The sequence below is a fragment of the Haliotis rubra genome, unplaced genomic scaffold (genome assembly GCF_003918875.1).
Source record: "Haliotis rubra isolate DU_JTF1 unplaced genomic scaffold, ASM391887v1 Scf104, whole genome shotgun sequence".
Lineage (NCBI taxonomy): Eukaryota > Metazoa > Mollusca > Gastropoda > Lepetellida > Haliotidae > Haliotis > Haliotis rubra.
This window is the reverse complement of record NW_025764937.1, coordinates 677,615-701,202: the sequence shown is the minus strand read 5'-3', so window position 1 is coordinate 701,202 and position 23,588 is coordinate 677,615. Positions and strand designations below refer to the sequence as shown.

General features: G+C 40.1%; 1 long non-coding RNA gene across 1 annotated transcript; it reads left to right on the top strand.

Moving 5' to 3' along the window:
* The first annotated feature begins 2,097 nt into the window (after positions 1 to 2,097).
* Positions 2,098 to 22,136, top strand: LOC124274453. The gene is made up of 3 exons (XR_006897951.1): positions 2,098 to 2,259; positions 21,325 to 21,329; positions 22,126 to 22,136. It is a non-coding gene; the product is annotated as an uncharacterized LOC124274453 (long non-coding RNA).
* Positions 22,137 to 23,588: the final 1,452 nt, after the last annotated feature.

The window sequence follows — 23,588 nt, the reverse complement described above, 5'->3', positions numbered from 1 at the left end:
TCAGAGTTGCTTCATCTTGGCTGAACATTCAGATTACTTTAGTGCAGATATAAAGGAGTTTTGGCAAGAAGAAATAACTGGACTCATCTTTTATATATTTATTACTTTTTCACCAGCAGAAATCACTTATTTATATAAAACAGACACACAAGTATATATATACTATATATACAAATATGTTATATTGTGTGACATATGATACATACATGCTGTTATATTGACTAAATAAATGTATTGTCTACTATATATCCCACTCTGTTTTTAGTTGGTTTGTTAATCTCGAGAACACTGGGAGTGAAGTCACTCATGTAGAACATCACCTCCCTTTCCCCGGACTGTCGACAAGTAATTTGGACGGATTATTTCTTGTTGTCGACAGTCCGGGTATTAACCACGAACAACATGAACCTTTGTCGTACGTCGATTTGCGGTTCGCCTCGCTTCCTGTGACCTGGACTAATAGAAGAGCAAGCGGTAACTGCCATTTGAAAATAGCGAATGCTGAAAGGCAAATTCGACGCCATTATTGCCATGGTTGTCCAGCATCATAAACACTGTTCTAGGATATGAATTGTACGGACTGAACATAATATATTTTAGGTTAGGCTGGTGGTAGCGGGAAAATTATCAAGGTTTTTTAATTATGCCACAATTTTAAACACATAATGTTCGCTATGGCTACTTCCATGTCGTGTTCTGTTTCAAAAACAGTTCATATTGTAACTGAAAAACATATATTCCGTTTTACGAAAGAACAAAACCTCAACAGCGTAACTGCTGCATGCCCACAAAAGATTCACTAATCTAATTAGGACCAGACCATACAATGATTGAGTGAATGAGTGAGTAAGTTACAATTTAACGTCACATCGGCAATATTTCAGCCATAAAGTGACGAGAACAATTAATAATTATATGATAGATGAATAAAATTAGAAAATTCAAGCCTTTTGACGAACAGTAAAACTACTAGTGTATCACACATGTCTATTTAAAACTAATAATTAAATCGAAAACATTTTAACTAGAAATGACAAGACAATGTAAAACAGGCTATAGAGTGCCAACAACTGAAGGTAGATCACCATACTAGGGACCATGGGGACTTACAGTACATTTGCTTCCTGCACACATTGAAATGACATTCAATAATATTAAAACAAGAAAGGCCACCTAACTGGGGATGATGAGGACTTACAGCACTTCGGCTCCCTGCAGAACCGTCACTACAGCCACTGATAGTTGTAAACAGTGCTAGTCATAAATTAAAACAATACAACTGAAGCGATACTATTCTGTAACAGTTGTCTGCAATGGACTATGATACTATTATGGGTAACATGCAATCATCAGGTGACAATCCTTCTACAATATAGTGATTGATGTCATGAAGGTCGATCTCCACATACTGGACACGATGACATGTATCAGTCAAGTCAACGAGCCTGGGCCTAGATTTTCGAAGCTCTCTTAGCGCTAAGATAGTCGTAAGTGCCATACATTAATATTAACTTACGACTATCTTAGCGCTAAGAGAGCTTCGAAAATCTAGGCCCTGACCACCAGATCCCGTTAGTCGCCTCTTACGACAAGACTAATCCTAACACGGATCTTCACAGATATTTGGGGTTTTAAGCAGAAGCCATTGTCCAATCAGTGATTAAACGCGAAAAGCTGCAGCGTTTGTTGCTGTGAAGTAAAGTAACGTTTTCTAACACTGAATATAAACGATCGTTTAACATTTACATGCTGAAAAAAGAAACTCAAACTTATCTCAAAAGATAACATTCATATAACTACATACCGCAAATACCGTTATTTATCGTTTAACCTTTCTACACATTTAAGAGCTGTTTTAGCACAATTTAGGTGTAGTAATTTTAAAATAGCTGTAGAAACTGGGCGTTATAACAACACTGATTATAATCAAAGATTTTGTACATCATGTAAATCTAAAGGTCTTACCTATATTGAAGATGAATTTCATGTACTGTTCATTTGTGAATCCTATTCACAACTAAGAGAGGTTTATTACAAAATGTGTTAAAAAGCCTTATACTGTATATTCTTCAGCAAATCTTTTCAAGAATACTAATGTAGACACTGTAAAATCTGTTGCCTTGTATCTATTTTATGTTAAAAGGATTATTACAAACACACTTGAATGATCATTGTGCCCCTGACTACACTGGAACTTCCTTTTGAATGTATTTTGGGCCTACGGCCTTTTACTGGAAATATACTCTGCTCTCTGTCTCTGTCTCTGTCTCTGTCTCTGTCTCTGTCATACCGCAAATGTAATTATATAAGATTAAAAGACACATTCCTTGAACAACTAAGCATCAACACGTACATGTAAGGCCCTGTTCCAGCTTCTCAACCCAGTGCACTAAAAGAAAATAAATGGGTGCAAAAGGATTACGTGGTGGCGCGTACAACGTGAGATTTGTCAGTACAACACTATGTTAAGGATAAAGCGTCAGGGGCCGTAGACAAGCGCCATATTAATGGTACTTCTGATGGCTTTGATAAGGGCATATCGACAAGAACGTATAGGACATTTAGGCGACAAAAATAGATCATTTAGGAGTACAAACTTGGTTAGTTCCTAGGTCTTTCATTGGTACATAGGGGTTTTTCATGTCTATAGGGAGAACAATCAGATGTCATCGCACCCACATGTACCATTCATGTAAGTAGAGAAACAGACAGACATCGGAATGTGCGTCCTTGGAAGTGTAACAATCAGGCATCTATGTGTTCAGGATGGCAGCACAACTGAACGTTCATGTGCTTATCGGGTTGTCAGCTTACTCCTACATCATTGAGCATATCAGGGTGCCAGCACATTCAGATATCTGTGTGCAGGAAGGACAATCTGATATCGATATGTTTATTATTATAATTCCTCTCTTTGCACTCCTCCCTCGTACTGACCGCCTCCGTGGTGTAGTGGTTAGAGCGTCCGCCCGAAGAGCGGAAGGTCGCGGGTTCGATCCCCGACCGCGTCATACCAAAAGACGTTAAAATATGGTACTCGTTGGTCCCTGCCTGGCGCTCGGCATTAATGGGTACAACAAGGACTGGTCGGCTCGGAGTCAGTACAATGTGTCTGAGTGGGGTATTCATGTTACACTGCGGCATGGTATCTCAGTGGGCTAGCACTAGAAAACCAGCTTCAGTCTGGGCTAGTACAAGCAGCTGCACAAACACATACACACGCATGCACGTCGTCATATGAGCGAAATATTCTCAAGCACGACGTTAAACCCAATTTCACCTCACCTCACCTCCTTCGTACCAAATAGTGAATTGTGTCAATATTTCCACGATACGTTGTTAAACAACTTTTTAGGACATAGATTCTGAAAACAAATACAGAGTTGATCTGATGTTTTGATTATAATCAGCGTTTCTTTGAGTATTTCATGTTTATTAGTTATGTCATGCCACACCATGACACTTCCTCCATCGAATCTGTCGATCTGGTCATTTCTCAGACGGTAAACGCGCTATATTCCATCTCACCGGTGAAAAAGAAATCCATCACTGAACCACACTCGCCTCCAGTCTCTCCAGGTTCCAGTTCCGGACTGTACGAGCGAGCGATTGCGCCTATGGAAGTCTCTCAAAACAGGGGCGATAACTGTCCATCTTGGTCGAATTCCCACTTCACGCAATCGATTCCTGACAGTTCAGTCGGAAATTCTTAAAAAGGATGCGTTTTGCAGTCTCCACGGCTGTGGCAAGATTCTGACGCAAGTGAGCAGCCCGGATGTAGCGGTCCTGGGCTTGGGCGGTAACTCTTGGACGGCCGCTTCTCGGGTGATCTTGGGCGGAATTGGTCTGCAGGAAACGATCCCAAAGGCGAGATATGGTGCTCTGGTGAACGTTGAAATGTCGGGCAACTGCAGACTGCGACTCCCCACCTTCAAGGCGGCCTATGGCGATGTTTCGATTGGCGGCACTCAGTCATGGCATGATGATTTCCTCTTTTCCATGTAGAAACGAATGACACAAAAAACATAACGTTTGCCTCTTTATAGTGATCGATACCGTATGCTTTTCCGCTTACTTACACGTGCATTTTGCTTAGCATGTTTCCTTGGTGACGTTTTTTCCTTCTTCAAACGCTTCTAAAATAAGGGAAAAAGTTCAAATTGCCGCATATTGACACTGAAGCTGTTCACAATCACACAAAGATGACGTCTTTTGCTGCAGCTACAAGGGTCCAATATTCTCAAATTCACCTTTCTTTTTTTCGGAAGAGTGTAATTCAAGAACCATGTTTATATCCCAATCAGCAACAGGGAGATACAACCACTGCACAGAACGATTTTTATTCATCAATTATTCCAGAGTGACATGCTGATGGTATAACAGAGCACAGCTCTCTTTCTTACCGCGTTGCTTCGCCATACATAATTGACATTCAACTGCATAACCAATGCTTAGAAAGCAAATACATTCTACAACATGATGCCGACGCGGAGACACAAAGGAGACGAATGCTGTGAAATCCTGCAGTAATAGTTCTAATGAGTCTCTGGAGTGATGTGCATCTGTTATGCACCACAAAACCTTCTTTTTTCACCATACTGCACCATCTGAGCGTTCAACGTCTTTGGGAAGCAGTGCTTTGCCGCATCCCGATGGGAACAACAACAGAATTAACCCGTATATTGCACCGATGAAAGCTCATTGGGGATTGAATATGCTTTGTCGCTCTTACGATTAACGATGAGATGAAAAGAACATCACACGTTTGAAAAAACGTTTTGTCTGGATCCGCCTAATGCCCATAAGTGGTGTTTCTGTTGTAACCTATTGGAAACAATAGGTGTTTTGTAAGCTTTATAAAGATGACAGTCTGTAGTGAGTCACATTCTGTTGGAATGCGATATGCTTTTAGAGTTATATCACTGTTTGGGCAAATTTGTAAAAGTAGTTATCGACATAAGATGAATGTATGATCATTACACTATTTAAGTAGACACCGTTTGGGGATGACAATAAATGAGGCAATATAACGAGTGAAATCATGGCAGCATCAATCCACATAAACTACAGATTATATATGGGTATCATACACGAGTAATCCGAATATTGCCACCGTTGATTGTTCTGAAAAGGGCATGAATCCGAGCGTGAATCTCAAATAGACCTTGATCACATTTGCTACGAGCGTCGTACGATACAGTAATCTACGATTTTCCGTAAGATGTTTTACGTGGGCTACGACGTTTGTATTCACATTGTCTACGGGCATCGTGCGATTTCCTTGGGGACAGACCGAGGCAAACCTGCATGGATGCTGCACAGAAATTGTACAGAGATCTTCCGGAGATCGTACGGAAATCGTGCGGTATCCGTACGGTCTCCGCAGCTACTGCACGGTGACCGTGCGGCGTTCGTGCGGAGGCTGAGCGGAGATCGATTGTCTATACTCAGGCAACTAGTTAAATCACGACAGTCTGTACTCAATCATCTATACTTAAATCACGAATGTCTATACGCAGGCAACTAGTCAAATCACGACAGTCTGTACTCAATCATCTATAGTTAAATCACGACTGTCTATACTCAGGTAACTAGTCAAATCACGACAGTCTGTACTCAATCATCTATAGTTATAGTCTGTCTCACAGTCCCTGAACCACATTAATTTCCCTACTGCCAAGCCCTCTCTGCAGTCTACTATAGTTAAATCACGACTGTCTATACTCAGGCAACTACTCAAATCACGATTGTCTAAACTCAGGCAACTAGTCAAATCACAACTGTCTATACTCAGGCAACTAGTCAAATCACGACTGTCTATACTCAGGCAACTAGTCAAATCACGACTGTCTATACTCAGGCAACTAGTCAAATCACGATTGTCTTTACTCCAACTGTCTATACTAGTCAAATCACGATTGTCTATACTCAGGCAACTAGACAAATCATGACTGTCTATACTCAGGCAACTAGTCAAATCACGACTGTCTATACTCAGGCAACTAGTCAAATCACGACTGTCTATACTCAGGCAACTAGTCAAATCACAACTGTCTATACTCAGGCAACTAGTCAAATCACGACTGTCTTTACTCAGGCAACTAGTCAAATCACGACTGTCTATACTCAGGCAACTAGACAAATCATGACTGTCTATACTCAGGCAACTAGTCAAATCACGATTGTCTACCCTCAATCATCTATAGTCAAATCACGACTGTCTATACTCAGGCAACTAGTCAAATCATGATTGTCTACACTCAGTCATCTATAGTCAAATCACGACTGTCTATACTCAGGCAACTAGTCAAATCATGATTGTCTACACTCAGTCATCTATAGTCAAATCACGACTGTCTATACTCAGGCAACTAGTCAAATCACAACTGTCTATACTCAGGCAACTAGTCAAATCACGACTGTCTATACTCAGGCAACTAGTCAAATCACAACTGTCTATACTCAGGCAACTAGTCAAATCACACGTCTATGTCTCAAATACTCAGTCATACTAGTCAAAGTCAAATCACAACTGTCTATACTCAGGCAACTACTCAAATCACGACTGTCTATACTCAGGCAACTAGTCAAATCACGACAGTCTATACTCAATCATCTATAGTCAAATCACGACTGTCTATACTCAGGCAACTAGTCATATCATGACTGTCTATACTCAGGCAACTAGTCAAATCACGATTGTCTTTACTCAGGCAACTAGTCAAATCACGACTGTCTATACTCAGGCAACTAGACAAATCACGACTGTCTATACTCAGGCAACTAGTCAAATCACGATTGTCTACCCTCAATTATCTATAGTTAAATCCCGACTGTCTATACTCAGGCAACTAGTCAAATCATGATTGTCTACACTCAGTCATCTATAGTCAAATCACGACTGTCTATACTCAGGCAACTAGTCATATCATGACTGTCTATACTCAGGCAACTAGTCAAATCATGATTGTCTACACTCAGTCATCTATAGTCAAATCACGATTGTCTATACTCAGGCAACTAGTCAAATCACGACTGTCTATACTCAGGCAACTAGTCAAATCACGACTGTCTATACTCAGGCAACTAGTCAAATCACGACTGTCTATACTCAGGCAACTAGTCAAATCACGACTGTCTATACTCAGGCAACTAGTCAAATCGATTGTCTATACTCAATCATCTATAGTCAAATCACGACTGTCTATACTCAGGCAACTAGTCATATCATGACTGTCTATACTCAGGCAACTAGTCAAATCACGATTGTCTTTACTCAGGCAACTAGTCAAATCACGACTGTCTATACTCAGGCAACTAGACAAATCATGACTGTCTATACTCAGGCAACTAGTCAAATCACGATTGTCTACACTCAATCATCTATAGTCAAATCACGACTGTCTATACTCAGGCAACTAGTCAAATCATGATTGTCTACACTCAGTCATCTATAGTCAAATCACGATTGTCTATACTCAGGCAACTAGTCAAATCACAACTGTCTATACTCAGGCAACTAGTCAAATCACGACTGTCTATACTCAGGCAACTAGTCAAATCACAACTGTCTATACTCAGGCAACTAGTCAAATCACGACTGTCTATACTCAGGCAACTAGTCAAATCACGACAGTCTATACTCAATCATCTATAGTCAAATCACGACTGTCTATACTCAGGCAACTAGTCAAATCACGACAGTCTATACTCAATCATCTATAGTCAAATCACGACTGTCTTTACTCAGGCAACTAGTCAAATCACGACTGTCTATACTCAGGCAACTAGACAAATCACGACTGTCTATACTCAGGCAACTAGTCAAATCACGATTGTCTACCCTCAATTATCTATAGTTAAATCCCGACTGTCTATACTCAGGCAACTAGTCAAATCATGATTGTCTACACTCAGTCATCTATAGTCAAATCACGACTGTCTATACTCAGGCAACTAGTCATATCATGACTGTCTATACTCAGGCAACTAGTCAAATCATGATTGTCTACACTCAGTCATCTATAGTCAAATCACGATTGTCTATACTCAGGCAACTAGTCATATCATGACTGTCTATACTCAGGCAACTAGTCAAATCATGATTGTCTTCACTCAGTCATCTATAGTCAAATCACGATTGTCTATACTCAGGCAACTAGTCATATCATGACTGTCTATACTCAGGCAACTAGTCAATATCATGACTCAGTATACTCCAACTAGGCAACTAGTCATCTATAGTCATCACGACTGTCTATACTCAGGCAACTAGTCAAATCATGACTGTCTAGGCAACTAGTCAATCATCTAGTCTATATCATGACTGTCTATACTCAGGCAACTAGTCAAATCACTGATTGTCTATCATCTATAGTCATCACGACAGTAGTCAAATCTATAGTTAAACTGTCTCTATACTCAGGCAACTAGTCAAATGACGACTGTCTAAACCCAATCATCTATAGTTACTTCACGACAGTGTGCCCAATCATCTATAGTTAAATCACGAATGTCTATACTCAGGCAACTAGTCAAATCACGGCAGTCTGTACTAAATCTTCTATAGTTAAATCACAACTGTCTATACTTAAATCAGTTAAATCAGGATTGTCTATACTCAGGCAACTAGTCAAATCACGAATGTCTACACTCAATCATCTATACTCAAATCTCGACAGTCTATCCTAAGGCAACTAGTCAAATCACAACAGTCTGTACTCAACCAACTAGTTCAATCACGATTGTTTATACTCAATCTTCTATAGTTAAATCACGACAGTCTATACTCAGGCAACTAGTCAAATTACGACTGTTATCTATAGTTACTTCACGACAGTGTGCCCAATCATCTATAGTTAAATCACGACTGTCTATACTCAGGCACCTAGTCAAATCACGACAGTCTGTACTCAGTCATCTATATTTACTTCACGACAGTCCTTCAAAGTATATTTAATCTCACCATTTTTTTAATCGTAGAGTACATGCCCTTTTAATATATGGCTAGATTTGTCTAAATTGCTAGCAGCTGAAGGGATGGTGTAAATCCATCCGGGGTCCATGCAGGAAGCAAAATGCTGTAAATCTACCTTCAGTTGTTGGCAATCTATAACCTGTTTTATATTGTATTGTCACATATATTTAAAATGTTTTAGATTAAGTTACTAGTTTTACATGTATATCTGTGATATTCTAGTTGTGTTACTGTCCTTCTATGACAGGTGTTTATAATTTACTGTTAATTATTATAAAACTATAACTTGATTAGTCACGATATGGCTGAAATATTGCCGATGTGACTTAAAATCGTAACTCACTCACATCACGCCAGTATATACTCAGCAATGTGCAGTTACATCACGCCAGTACATACTCACAAGTGTTACACTTTCTGTGCAACGTGCATTTGCAGATATGTCTTTGTGTGCCAAATGTTTGGAATGTGTTTTGATAAAGTGATTATGTCCACGTATTCACAATGTTTCCTGAGCATGGCGGAATAAATGCATTCTATATGTATGGTTTTAATACAGGCTGGGAATTTATGGAAACAAAAACGACCATGCCTCAACTGTTTCAATAGACCTTGAAGGTGATGCAAATGACAGGATTATTTACACATATTCTCAACAGGACCAAGTGGCATTGGGAACGTTTGTCGGCCATACAACATATCGGGTGATAGACGTTTGAAATATATTGGGCATACTTTATTATTGACGGTAGTTCTGTACATTGTAAACTGATAGCAAACCCCAGTGTTTAGTTATTCTCTCATTATGCAAACTGCTTTGTTCTGCATCGGATATTTGTGCCTGTTAGTATCCCTGGATGCATGGGGCGTGTCAGGAATGTATCTTTCTGCTGAAGATTAATTAGATGGGCAAGGATTGCATTTAGAAATCATCAGATGATCAAATTAAGGATCAGCAATTAAAGCCATCTTTGAATATATAAGGAAATAATGGCGGAAACAAGTTGTGTCATTATTTTAGTTTAGCCTATTAGGCTTTCAACAGGTTTTGCTCTGGACATATGTACTGCATTTGCAGATTTGACGTATCTCACTGGCGATCCGCGCTAAACTGGCTGTTTATAGAGCACCATTTGTCATCACTATTTGCTAATGACTGCGACAGATACTCCTGAAGATCCGGATGAGACTTGATGTGAATCCATGACATCCATGTGAATGTAATGATTGACCAATTGGATAGGCAATGATACCTTTTTCTAAAAGAAGAGAACAGAGACTATTGGCATCATATTTATGACAGTTCAACTTAATAAAATTGCAGGCCGAATGGCACAAACAAAACTCTAAATATTTATGTAAAATTCCTACATCTGACATTTACAAAATACACATATTCGCATACATGATATCATCATGATAACTAAGAAATGGCAGGGGAATAATCCAAAATGCCAGTTCCTATTCGGCTTCAATGGTGGGTGAATAAAGATGAATTGAAAAATAAAGTAATTGTGTAGATGGGTTTAAGAAACGCGCATACGTGTCAAATTTATTTTTTCTATTTTTATTTAAAGTTTCAGCTCTAAGGTCTCATAGGAAATGCTGCAGCAATGTGAATGTTTACCACAGATGGAAAGTTTGATTTTTTCCATTTTTCCTTTCATGAATCACAATCATAAATCATGATTATAAAATGACTTATCGGTATTAGAGGATTTGCAAGGATTTACGTGTTTACAACATTAAGTTTGGAAAAGTGACAGCTAGTGATGTAAATTAACCACTATTCGCATAGACGCGCAAAGTACATATGATATACATGTACATGTGCATCCTAGTTAAACAGGGCGGTGGGGTAGCTCAGTGGTTAAAGCGTTCGCTCGTCACACCGAAGACCCGGGTTCGATTCCCCACATGGCTACAATGTGTGAAGCCCATTTCTGGTGTCCCTCGCCGTGATATTGCTGGAATATTGCTAAAAATCGGCGTAAAACCATACTCACTCACTCACTCCTAGTTAAACCCTGAATGCATATGATCATTTGGCATCGAGTTTATCTGGGACCAGATCATTGCCTTCGGAAAGATCCACTGATATACAACGGGGAACTGCTTCCATGCTAGTGCATTTTACAGTCTATTTTCAACGATCCTTAATCGGATGCTCATATGCTAGAGTTACCGCTGTTTGTCCCACTACTTACAGGGGCAGTGGGGTAGTCTGGTGGTTAAAGCGTTCGCTAGTCACGCCGAAGACTCGGGGTTTGATTCCCCACATGGGTACAATATGTGAAGCCAATTTCTGGTCTCCCCCGCTGGTGTCATATTGCTAGAATGTTGCTAAGAGCGGCGTAAAACTAACTCACTCCCTCGTTCTACTACTTAGAGACACTAAACAAAGAATCTGTAATATTTTCATGACAAAACGTGTGAGAAAAGACGTGATGACATGCAAATGAATGTCATAAGTCACACAACCTTACTTAAAAGCGTACTGGGAAAATGAACGAAACTTTTTTATTTCCAACAACAAACCACCTATGAAACTAAAACAAATACCACAAAGGGAAACAATGTTGTACTGCAAAGCAACCTGATGCTAGTGTATCATCAGTTAGCCTTTGAAATGTTTCCCAATCGTCTGTAACGTGTTGACAGTCCGTGGTCAGCGTTTCATGTTAACAAAGACAGTGGTTGCCACTTTAAGGTCAGCCAGGTGGACATTGGTCCTCTTCAAGCAGCCGTCTTGTGTGTTTCTGAATCAGAATAGTGAAAACAGAACCGTGTCGATTTTAGTTATTATACTTCCATAACGTAAGATGGAAACTATAAAGAAAACTAGTGGTGTCAATGCATTCACCAAAAAACAGTTTAGTCTCTGTGATGAAATGACACCTTTTGTAAATCATATGTTAAACTATCAGTTTCAGACTTAAGAAATCTCGATCTGCCAGAGCAATGTAGACTTTATTCGTAGGTATTTGTACATCAAAAGACAATGTATTTACGATACTGGGCAGGGTAAGCAAGGGGCTTGACGAAGCTGAAGACATGAACAGTCTATAAAATATTTTAGCCTTTCAAAAGGGTATTCTATTTTGTATCTTATAATTTTTCACCTGTTTGGCAGACAAGTCAGGTCGGGTTATTGGATACATATACTAAGTAAAAGAAGAAACTTCACAAAATGTAATTTGAAAAATAACGAATAATTTTTTTCTGATGATACATCTATATATCCGAAATGGGATCCATATCTTTCGACTCTAGAAAAACGTTAGCAAAACCCACTCAAACCCATCCATTCGTCGTGCAAATGATGTTAGTGCCAAATCAGGTTTTGCACGTGCAGTCGATCACGTGATCTTCGCATCGAAGTTTTCTTCATATGCACGTGTTTGCATTGGCCTCAAGAATTGAAAAACACTGTTAAACCACAGTTCTAACGGTACTTGAAATGCAACGATTGTCAAATGTGCAACGTGAACGTGCCGTTGGCATGTTGCAAGCGGGAAGATCAGGTATTGACGTCACAAGAGCAATGGGATGCAGCCGTCGTACTGTGTATGACTTGCGAGGTCGTCTACAACAAACTGGCACCACTTCTGATCGCCCAAGGTCGGGTCGTCCACGTGTGACGTCACGAGCAGAAGACCGTCAAATCGTCCTACGTCACCTACGTGACACATTTCTGCCGGCTACACGAACCAGGGCTGAGATGTTTAGAGGTCGACTGTCCTCACAGACCATTCGAAATCGGTTGCGGGCTGCCAATCTCCTTTCTCGACGTCCATATCGTGGGCCAATATTGACGCCGTTTCATCAACGTCTGCTGTGGGCCCAACGTCACCTCCGATGGACCCAGAGAGACTGGAATCGAGTCGTCTTTAGCGATGAATCCAGGTTTACCCTCAGATTCGCGGACGGCAGGCATAGAGTCTGGAGACGACGTCGTGAACGGTATGCCCAATGTTGTGCACAGGAAGTCGACAGATTCGGGGGCGGAAGTTGCATGGTGTGGGGTGCTTTCTGTGGGAACAACCGTTCCCGACTTCTGGTCATCCGTGGAAACCTCACAGCTGCTGCTTACCGCGACCAGGTGCTCACCCCTGAACTCGTTCCTTCCATGGCGGCTCATGGCCCAGGTCTACAGTTCCAGTATGATAATGCTCGGCCGCATACCGCGATGTTGACACGAAATTTCCTTCAAAACGCTGGAATCAACGTCATGGACTGGCCATCGAGGTCCCCTGACCTTAATCCAATAGAGCACGTTTGGGATGCACTTGGGAGAAGGCTTCGTGGTCTTAGGAACCAACCTCAGAATTTGCAGGAACTTGGCGCTGCCTTGAAAGAGCAATGGCGCAGAATCCCCAACCACGTGTTCACAAGCATCAGGCAGTCGATGAGGAGACGGTGTTTGGCAGTGGTGAATGCGCGGGGCGGCCATACACGATATTGAACTGAGAAATTTCGCATTTTATTCCTGTGACTTGACATTCTGTATACCCATGTTTTGGAAAGGCGGTGTAGCCTAATGGAACTGATTATGGCACTGTCAGTGTATCGAGTACATCACACAGATCTCAGCAATAAAATAATAACAATTTAACCATCTTACCATCTCTTGTTCTTTTATAGTGCCCTGAAGAAAGAATGTGAAGTTTCCTTTTTGACTCAGTATATGTATGAATTTATTAAATGTATTTTCGCACACGGCTGTCAATGCCTACACTAATGTATATATGCGTGTACTGAATCGTGATTGCATGCAATTTGATGACAGGAAATTGTTTACAAATCCTGCTGTAAGACACAGCTTATGAAGAGACCAGGTGTTATTGACTATTATTGTGGAGATACTTAGAGGGATTATCCTTACTTTTACCATGACCTTTATGTACTGGTAAATGCTACCTATATTAAACATCTGAGGAGCATATTCATATGAAACAATAGCGTTATACAACGTAAGGATATGAGGAAATAGCGATCTTCCCGCACGTTTAACATCTGGTCCAGGGGATTTACCACATTTTAAACGTTGGACGCGTAAGAATTAGGGTTAGAATTGCTCTTCAGCAAACCATGCTTGTGAGAGGCGACTAACGGGATCGGGTTATCAGGCTCGCTGGTTTGATTGACACATCGTACCCCAACTGCAAAATATCGATGATAATGGAGTCAAATACTGGATTGTCTGTTCCAGACTGGATGTCCAGACCGCCATAAATGGAATATTGCCGTGTGAGGCGTTAAACAATAAAAAGGCAAACAAATGTAAACACACATATGTAATAATAAGATATGACAAAACATATGTCTGTTTTATAAGCTCTAACAAAATAAGAATCTGCTGGTGTGTGTGGAATATGGTTTAGTGATTTAGTGAAAACAAAAGCAAGATATGTACAATGTAAACGGAAATGAATGAGTGTGTTATTGTAGGCTGTTATAGAAGTACATACAAGTAGGCACATTCGTGTTTTAGCATTTGACCCTTAACGTTTCTGCGGTAACAGTTCTTTATCCAATTGTCCAGTGTGGTAAAGACTCATATAAGCTCAGGTTAAATCTTCCTCTAGTCCACCAGCAATTAGAATGCTCTAATGTATTTACCATCTTGTGTCCAAGTTAACGAGCTGTGAATTTGTTGACAACAGGGAGGAAATTAGTTAAACGGCCTGATAGTTCCAACATATTTCATATGGTTTCATTCAGCCTTCATGAGTGCTTATGGTCATGAAAGGAACTCATATGACAAGTTCTAGAATTATAATTGACTTGATTAGACATAGACTCAAGACGACAGACGCAGAAAATCCCAAACAAACTATGAGGACAGGCCAGAATGGAAATGCGAGCACTGTTCGAGGTCTCTGTCATACTTCGTGATATGTAAATACATTTAGAAAGAATGCAAACCCATTTCCTCCTTAACGGACGAATCATGTCTTACCCTATTTGATGTTGATGTTTGGGCAAACCAGAGTTCAGAGAAAGGACTATATCCAAACGTATCATCTATTTATGTATACATCTAAAATACCATGTGTTTCAATGTATTGTTTCCCTAGTGCATTAGAACTCTTCCTCGTTTGTCTATGCACAGTTCTATTTTCACATTATGTTTTTAAAGTAAGATTCCAATACAAATTATGACCACTGTTTCATGAACCTGCCAAACTCCGTGGCTGCATTATAGACTATGAGGCCGATATTACAAAATATAACTTCTCTCTGGTATTCAGAGAACATTTGACATCGATCATGCAAGTTTTTCATTGCAGATAAGCAATGAACTTTCTGGTTATTCATTGAAGGTAAGCAATGAACTTTCTGGTTATTCATTGCAGATAAGCAATGAACTTTCTGGTTATTCATTGCAGAAAAGCAATGAACGTTCTGGTTATTCATTGCAGTTAAGCAATGAACGTTCTGGTTATTCATTGCAGATAAGCAATGAACGTGCTGGTTATGCAATGAACGTTCTGGTTATTCATTGCAGATAAGCAATGAACGTTCTGGTTATTCATTGCAGGTAAGCAATGAACGTTCTGGTTATTCATTGCAGATAAGCAATGAACGTTCTGGTTATTCATTGCAGATAAGCAATGAACGTTCTGGTTATTCATTGCAGATAAGCAATGAACGTTCTAGTTATTCATTGCAGGTAAGCAATGAACGTTCTGGAAGGGAAGGTGTGAAAATCCGTAGCGTACAGTAGGTCCCCGTGGTTTCTAGCATGGTGATCTACCTTCAGTTCTTGGCGATGGCGGTCTATAGCACATTTGTGTATCGTATTGTTCGTGTATAATTATGGTTTTCTGACAACATACTAGTTTTACGTCTTAGTCTGTGATAGTTTATTACTGTCCTTCCTCGACAAATATTTGTATGATCTAATTTTAATTTGATATATGCCCATACAACACTCATAGTCACGATATGGCTGAAATAATGCCGATGTGACTTGAGATTTTAACTCACTCACTCACATTTGAGCTGACAATATATCAAGTGTTTCCAGTACAGACAACCTGTGTTGTTTACTCGTCCCGCATGCGAAGATCGATGCTCATGATGTCAGACGCTGGACTTTTAACCCATAATTACAGGATCATAGCACCTCCAAGGGACGCAAATCTGCTAATTGCGGCACTCAGCAGCAGGGACGCGAACTCTCATCTTTTCCGAGTTTGTGCGTTAAGGAAGAATTCAATTTTATTTCAGAGAACCGTCAATCATTCTCACGCTTGTCCAAAGGCCATTGTAAATTATTAGTGAAGCCTGTGGCCAGCGGGAAACATTTGAAAGGTCACATGTCAGATAGTTGGAAGTAAGTGTCTACGGGTGCGTAAGCACGGTCGGAGTGACTGAGTGAGTGAGTGAATACGGTTTTCCGCCGCTTTTAGCAATATTCCAGCAATATCGTGGCCGGTGACACCACAAATTGGCTCAACACAATGTACCCATGTGGGGAATCGAACCCATGTCTTAGGCGTGACGAGCGGACGCTTTGACCACAAGGCTACCCCACCGCCGCGAGCACGGCCGGAACCACTTCCAACGAGACAATTCATATAAATGTGTTTCTGTTGTTTTAACAGGTGTCATGTGGAGAGGACATGGAGATGTTCAGTGGGTGAGTTTAGAGCTACTATTTGAACAGTATTCAAATAGTGATGCTAAGAATATATATTTAAAATGTTAACACGCTATTTATATTGATGAAACCCACGAGCATCGGGTATGGTACCATACTGACTAACCTGGAAACATAATTGTGGCCAAACGTTATTCGAACCCACAGTCACTGGTGCCTGGTGTACCCAAGGGACACAACTCATGAATATTTCAAAATGGCGGAACAGGGCATGATTCAGAGGTCGCTAATGAAGTCCTCTTCCATATTCAGTGATCATGAAACACAATATCTTTCTGTATATATATAATCGATATTTCTATCGATTGGAACAATTAGTCTGCATGAATGACACTATGATTTCACACCACGATGCAATCATGCTGTCTGACAACGACAGCCAAATATTCGATATCAATTGTGTCCAGTCAGATATATTGAATAATACATTTCAAGATAGAAGAAGTTTAGACATGTTGTCGGCTTTCCCACGACAGATGCTTTCTTAACTGAACCTCTGATACTCTATTGAACTCTTTATCTTGCAGTATTCATGTCTTCAGAAGCTGCATCAGGAGCACCCCGAACAAACACTTACCGCCCAATCTGACAATAATGATTGGAGCGTGTGTTCTTCAGGCATTCAGATGTAAGTATTCTATAAATGATTCGGTTTCCTTTCCTTATACCTTTCGTTTACAGCGTTGGTTTTAGCTATACAATACTGCCACAAAATCCAAACATGAAATCGTCAGCAAACTCTTGTGGACGAAGAAGCAGGGATTCCCAAACGAAACAGGTTGATATATAACAATGCAGTAGCGGCTTTATATATTTGTCTCCAGAACCTCCCGATTACATTCGTTTCCTTTTTGTAGCGGAAAAATTAGATATGTTTGTCCATATACACATATGCAGCCACACTAATAATTTATATTTCCCCACTGTGAACACAATGTCGCAAATGTTTTCCTACATTCCATATAACTCCGTTAGATGTCAATAACATGGAATTGATGTATTAAAGTTCGTTTGTATTGATACAGAGTCACAAAACGTTTAGGTCTTTGAGTTGATATCGTTGACCTTTGCATTTGGTATGATTCGTTTTCTTGGGAAATTTCAAACCATTTTATAAGTGCAAATAATGGAATTTGTATTATTATGACTCATGCCGCCCGCACATTTAGTTAACGAAGTTTAGTAACGAAGTTTGAAAAATGCCATGCCGAGACTAAAAGCAACACGAAAAATAACCCATACTACACGCGTTTGCTTCGCGTTGCTGTTGGTTTTTTGGGGGTCGTTCGGTTTTGGTTGTTATACCTTTGTACAGTACACCAAATGATTGTCGTTCCTGCGCGAGTAATGTACAGGAATCACCAGTACTCGCCCATTGACGTTGCCCGTCTCAAAGCGTATATTTCCAGCCAGACGCCCCGCACTCACATTCACTGAACCTCGTAAAAGCGACAGTCCTTGCGGTGTTCCAGCGATAATTCCAGTGATTTGTGCCCGATTCCTTTTGTCTCCCGGGTTTGAGGTTTCCGTGTCAAGGATCATCAGTCTGCAGTTGCTGCTCATTACCATCTTCCCAGCCTCGCAACTGTTAATGAAATAAATGGTATTTACGGATCCAATGGCCGAAATGAAGACCAGTGGTTCAGAATTGACGGGGACAGTCGGAAAACACTGGCCTGACCTTCATTACCATACTTTGGCTTCTTGCCGTTGTTGCTTTGATAGACTGGGGTTGATCAACTGACCATAAATTTACTGTTAAGATCAGGAAATATGTAACTACTACTGAAGAAATAGTTAAAATAAACTGCCCGGCGAAGGAAAGTATTTATTTCAAAAATTGATTTGACCCCAGAAGTACAAATGTTATCAGAACTAGACAAGACAACACGTTGAACATATTGCCTAAACCACAACCATGAATCTCGTACCTCATCGAATAACCATTACTGGTTCCATTCCTGTGTACGTCAAACGTGGCTGAATCATTTCTTATCCTCAGCGTAGTGGTAGCAGTGAAAGAAGGGTATCTGAAGCAGTCTAGTGTCATCGTTTCCAGGATATTGAACTGACATCATATACTTGTGCCTTGTGTAACCTGCAATCCTTGCGTCTGAGAAGCCCTCTATTGCCGGTGTAATGATATGAGTGTATTTTGTCAGCCATAAAGGGAGATCACGGCATCTTATTTCACAGTGTGTACTTCAAGCATGGGTTACTGGAGATCAATTCTAACCCGGATCTTCACGGGTCTCCCAGCGTGTACACGGCTGTACCATAATCATACCATCCAGGACAGTGCACATGTTGGTTGCTTTGTTGCTTGTGACACAATAGTCAGCTACTTGTCATCACATAACTTCTGCATATCAAATTTAACCCCTACTGTTCATTACATCGGCGTTATATCATTATAGTGTATTTTTATTGTATTGACTTGAACTGAAGTCATCATTGTACGGTATTTTGTATTGTGTTGACTTGAAATGAACATTCTGAAGCTGACATTTGCAATCAGGTTAACACCATATTTTAATGAAAACATATACAGTACATCACTGTTGTGGCGAAGCTAGAGGACCGGCGTAAATGCTTCCAGTAGACCTATTGTCAGAACAGACCCGGAGCTTTGTTTCAGACTCGCTACGGCAACAATGCCTCAATAGACCTAATCGCTGGACTACTCATTTACCTTCTCATTCAGATTATTTATGTCTAGACTCTTTACTTTCTTTGACAGAAATTGTCACAGATAGAAAATGCAGGATCGATATCTGATGTGAATTGTCCACTAATATAGGAAACAAAGCAGAACTGGAACCTATCCAAACCAATTGCCTTGAACGGAATAGTAGTGATGTAGATTGCGCCGTCCAATAACATGGGTATGTTGCCTCATTGCTCCCAAAGGTATGTTTAGCTTCAAAAGTCGTGTTTACCCTAAATCGTTGACCTAAAATTCAGTCATATTGGACAGGAGATTATTGACTGATTACTGACCAGGAACTTACAGCTACTGTGCGACAATGAAAACGGATCCTTGTATCACCAGGCGCCACATATCACAACCGTGGCATCCTGTCACGTGACACATTACGCTAAAGCACATCGTTATTTGGCTCTTAGTTTTCACTTTGGAGAACCGTGGTATCTTGCAACGATTTTCCCCAGCGCTCTGGAAGGTTACGAACGAAAAAACCACACAGCAACATTATGTCACGGTTTACCAAAAGAGATAAACTGAAGTATAAAAGAAAGAACACATCTCAGTAATGTAATGGGGACAGAATATTACGAGTTTGGGGTGGTGAGTGGGATTTGAAAAAACATGGGATCGCCTCCAAAGAACAAAAAAGAAACTTATGTAATACTGACCTACCAAGGCATGTATCGTTAGTGCGTCACAAGAACACGACAAAGTGAGTGAGTGAGTTGGAAATTAAACGTCACATCGGCCAATTTGGATATAAAGACGAAATACATTCGGAATAGGAAACTGGCCAGCGATGGACAGTAGAATAACTAGATCATCAGAGGTATAACTTAAACCTAGTTGATAGCATTAATTACAGGAATATAAAACATACAACACATTGTAAAAATGGGCTATAGACTGACTGCAACAGAAAGTAGATCACCATGCTGGAGACCCTGGTGACTTACATTGCTACCTGCATGGACTGGATTTACACCCTCCCTTCAGCCGTTGGCGATTGTCACAAATTTAGCAAAGCAGGACATGAACACATTTTCGACGAGTAAAAACATGGTACGAATAAATATACTTTGAATGATGATCTTACATATTCCCTCTCAGGAGAAAACACGACAACAATGCTGTCCTGTGTTAGGTGCAGATTTTGTAGAATGCTGAACTTTCTGCAGTTGCAGATGTATGTATTACATGATCGGAGGAAAGGTCAGGCACTCAGTTTGTCAGTGTTTAGAATCCCAATCAACAGTTAAATGGAAAGAGTGGCATTAGCGTCGTGAGACCATTGTTTTGATGCAGATGAACCTATCAGACTCTCATATAGTAAGAAACTTCAGCTGAACAGGGCAGATCATATTAACACTACTAAGACGTGTCCACAAAATTGGACAGAAGTATGAAAGTCCTATAAGAAGAACACTAATAGTCACCATCACTAGACAAGACCAGCACAAGCACGTATTGCATATACGTAGCTGGTTTCTGAGTTCATTTCCAAGAAGGCGACTTTTTATTGGGCTGTATGCTTCTGGCAGTTGCCTTTCTTCCCTGCCCAGTTGATCAAACAATAAAAGACTGCATGAGTTTTATAAGCAAAGGCTTGCATTTGGACATGGTCATATCCTGAGTAAACCGCAACAGAACATATAATCCCCAGATTTTCATGTTATTCTTGTTCTTTAATTGAATCCGCTATTGATAAGCTACAATGAAAGGATGCACTGAGACTGATTCTCTTCTTGTCATCACTGTCGATTTGAAGTTTGTTTCATGGATCGAACGATTTACGTTTCCTGTGAGGAGACGGATACTTGTCTGCACCATTTGCCAGCGAAGGTCATACTATACATACCGAGTGTGTTGCCATCGGTGGTTTTGATGGATGTTAACTTCCATAGAACCTACCATGGTTCTTGTGCGTGCCTATACACACCAGGCATGCAACTCATTCTTTCAATACTTAAGCTGCAGTGCAACCCTAAAGGATCGGTTATCAAAACACATAAGTCAGGATCTAAAATTTATTTTGCTGTTTGTGATAGATAAAGACAAAGTCAAGTAAATATGCCGATCCATCTTCTTGTGGGCACGCAGTGAGGTCAGGTCTAGTCTTTTAAATCTAAACGTTATGCATACGTGTTTACACAAATGCTCTCCTTGGGAAGGAACTGTGGACAAAAGGAAAGGAAGTCGGGTTCCAAATAGCATGAAGATGAATGACACTAAAGTACCAGTACTTTGACTGCTGCAACAATAACGATACATCTTCTTTCTCGTTATGTCGATCACGACTATTTGCCTTGGCATGGTTAAACTGTAGCAATTCTAATGATGGTAGACGTATGTGTATGTTCTGTAAATGTGTTGTGCAAATGTAAAGTTAATACAGCAGCATAACATTAAGATGAACAAAGTGAATCCCGCTACCAAATCAGGATAATACATCATGCATTATTACGTATTTTCGACTTATGTGCACTAGGTCAAAGCAGTGTTATCTCAAGCCGTTAACGAAGCTAGTCTGTCTGTATAACATCTGTCTGACACATCTCTTGCCTGGACAAAGGCTTGAAGTAGATGGGTCTCAGATGAATGTTGCTCCCGTGTTGCATGTTTTACTGGCTATTTCTAATTCACAGACCCATCTCACTGTTATAATCACTCGGCCAAGTCACTCTAAATGAGTGCCGGTCTTGGTCATAAAGCTCGTTAAATGGACGTCAAATAATGACGTCTGGAATTCCTAGAGACAGGATATACTGACAGTAACACTTTATTTTGTAAGGATTTTCTGCCAAAGTTCAGCAAACTGCGAAATATATTTGCACTAATTAGATACTGAGATATCTTTACGTTTCGTTTACGTATCTTTATGTACGATTGTTAGCAAACACGTTTCCTCGATCCATACTATGTACTCATTTGGTAACTCAAGAACCATACTATGTATTATTTTGTATTGAAGGTCGTATGGTATGATATGCAAATACGTCCAAAGACATCAAGTGGGCATTACGTCTCCATTCAAAGTATCTGTACATCCTCTGATATTATTATCATCAACAATTCTGTGAAATATTTGAAACACGTTTATTCTGCGAAACATTGTTACCAAACTCGTTTCTTCGATCCATACCATGTACACATTTGGTAACTCAACAACTATTACATTACTATTTTGTACTGTAGGTCGCATAGTCTTGTATGCAAAGTCTCTGTACATCCTCAGATTTTAATACCATCAACAACTCTGTGAAATATTTGAAACACGTTTATTCTGCGAAACATTGTTAGCAAACACGTTTCTTTGCTCCATACTATGTACACATTTGGTAACTCAACAACTATATTCTGTACTATTTTTGTACTGTAGGTCGTATGACCTCATATGCAAATAAATAAATCGCTCGCTCACTGTACGATTCTATTATTAACATGTAACATCGTACAAAAGTATAGAAAATCAAGCATAGTCATCATTCCTACCATGGTATTTCCTCTTGGAAATTCGTTAGTACTCTCTGGGGTGACAGGCGACCCAGTCGTCTAAGTCACGTGATTTCGCTTGGAGGTGGGTTCGTCCTGAATATGCTTCTTGGTTTAAAGCACCATGCATGTGCATCTTGGTTTTACCACAATTGTAAACAGCATTAGTGTTTATGTTTACACCAAGTGCTAAAGCCTGTAAAATCATATCTACAAGTACATAGCATATGTGCAATCAGTTATCAGTCTTGTGATAAACGAAATTCGCTCTAAGACATAATCACCCGTCATGCATAGTATTCCAGATGTTGGGCGGGATCCAGCCTGTGCGGTCAGATGTGTTCTTTTTTATACTTCAGTTTAACTATTTTAGTAAACAATCACATAAGTTTCTGTGTTGTTTGTTTTGTTTTGTTTTGTTTTTGTTGTTGTTCTTTTTCGTGATTATCAGATGTTTTGGGTTGTTTCATTAAATCAAACTCAGCTCCCCAAACCACCCTACCCATGTCATGGTCTTTCAGTACAATGCTACTCTGTAATACTCGCATTTGTTAACCTAAGTCCATTAACCTTTAAGAGCGCTGGGGAAAATCGTTGCAAGATACCACGGTTCTCCAAAGTGAAAACTAAGAGCCAGATAACGATGTGCTTTAGCGTAATCTGTCACGTGACAGGATGCCATGGTTGTGATATGTGGCGCCTGGTGATACAAGGATCCGTTTTCATTGTCGCACAGTAGCTGT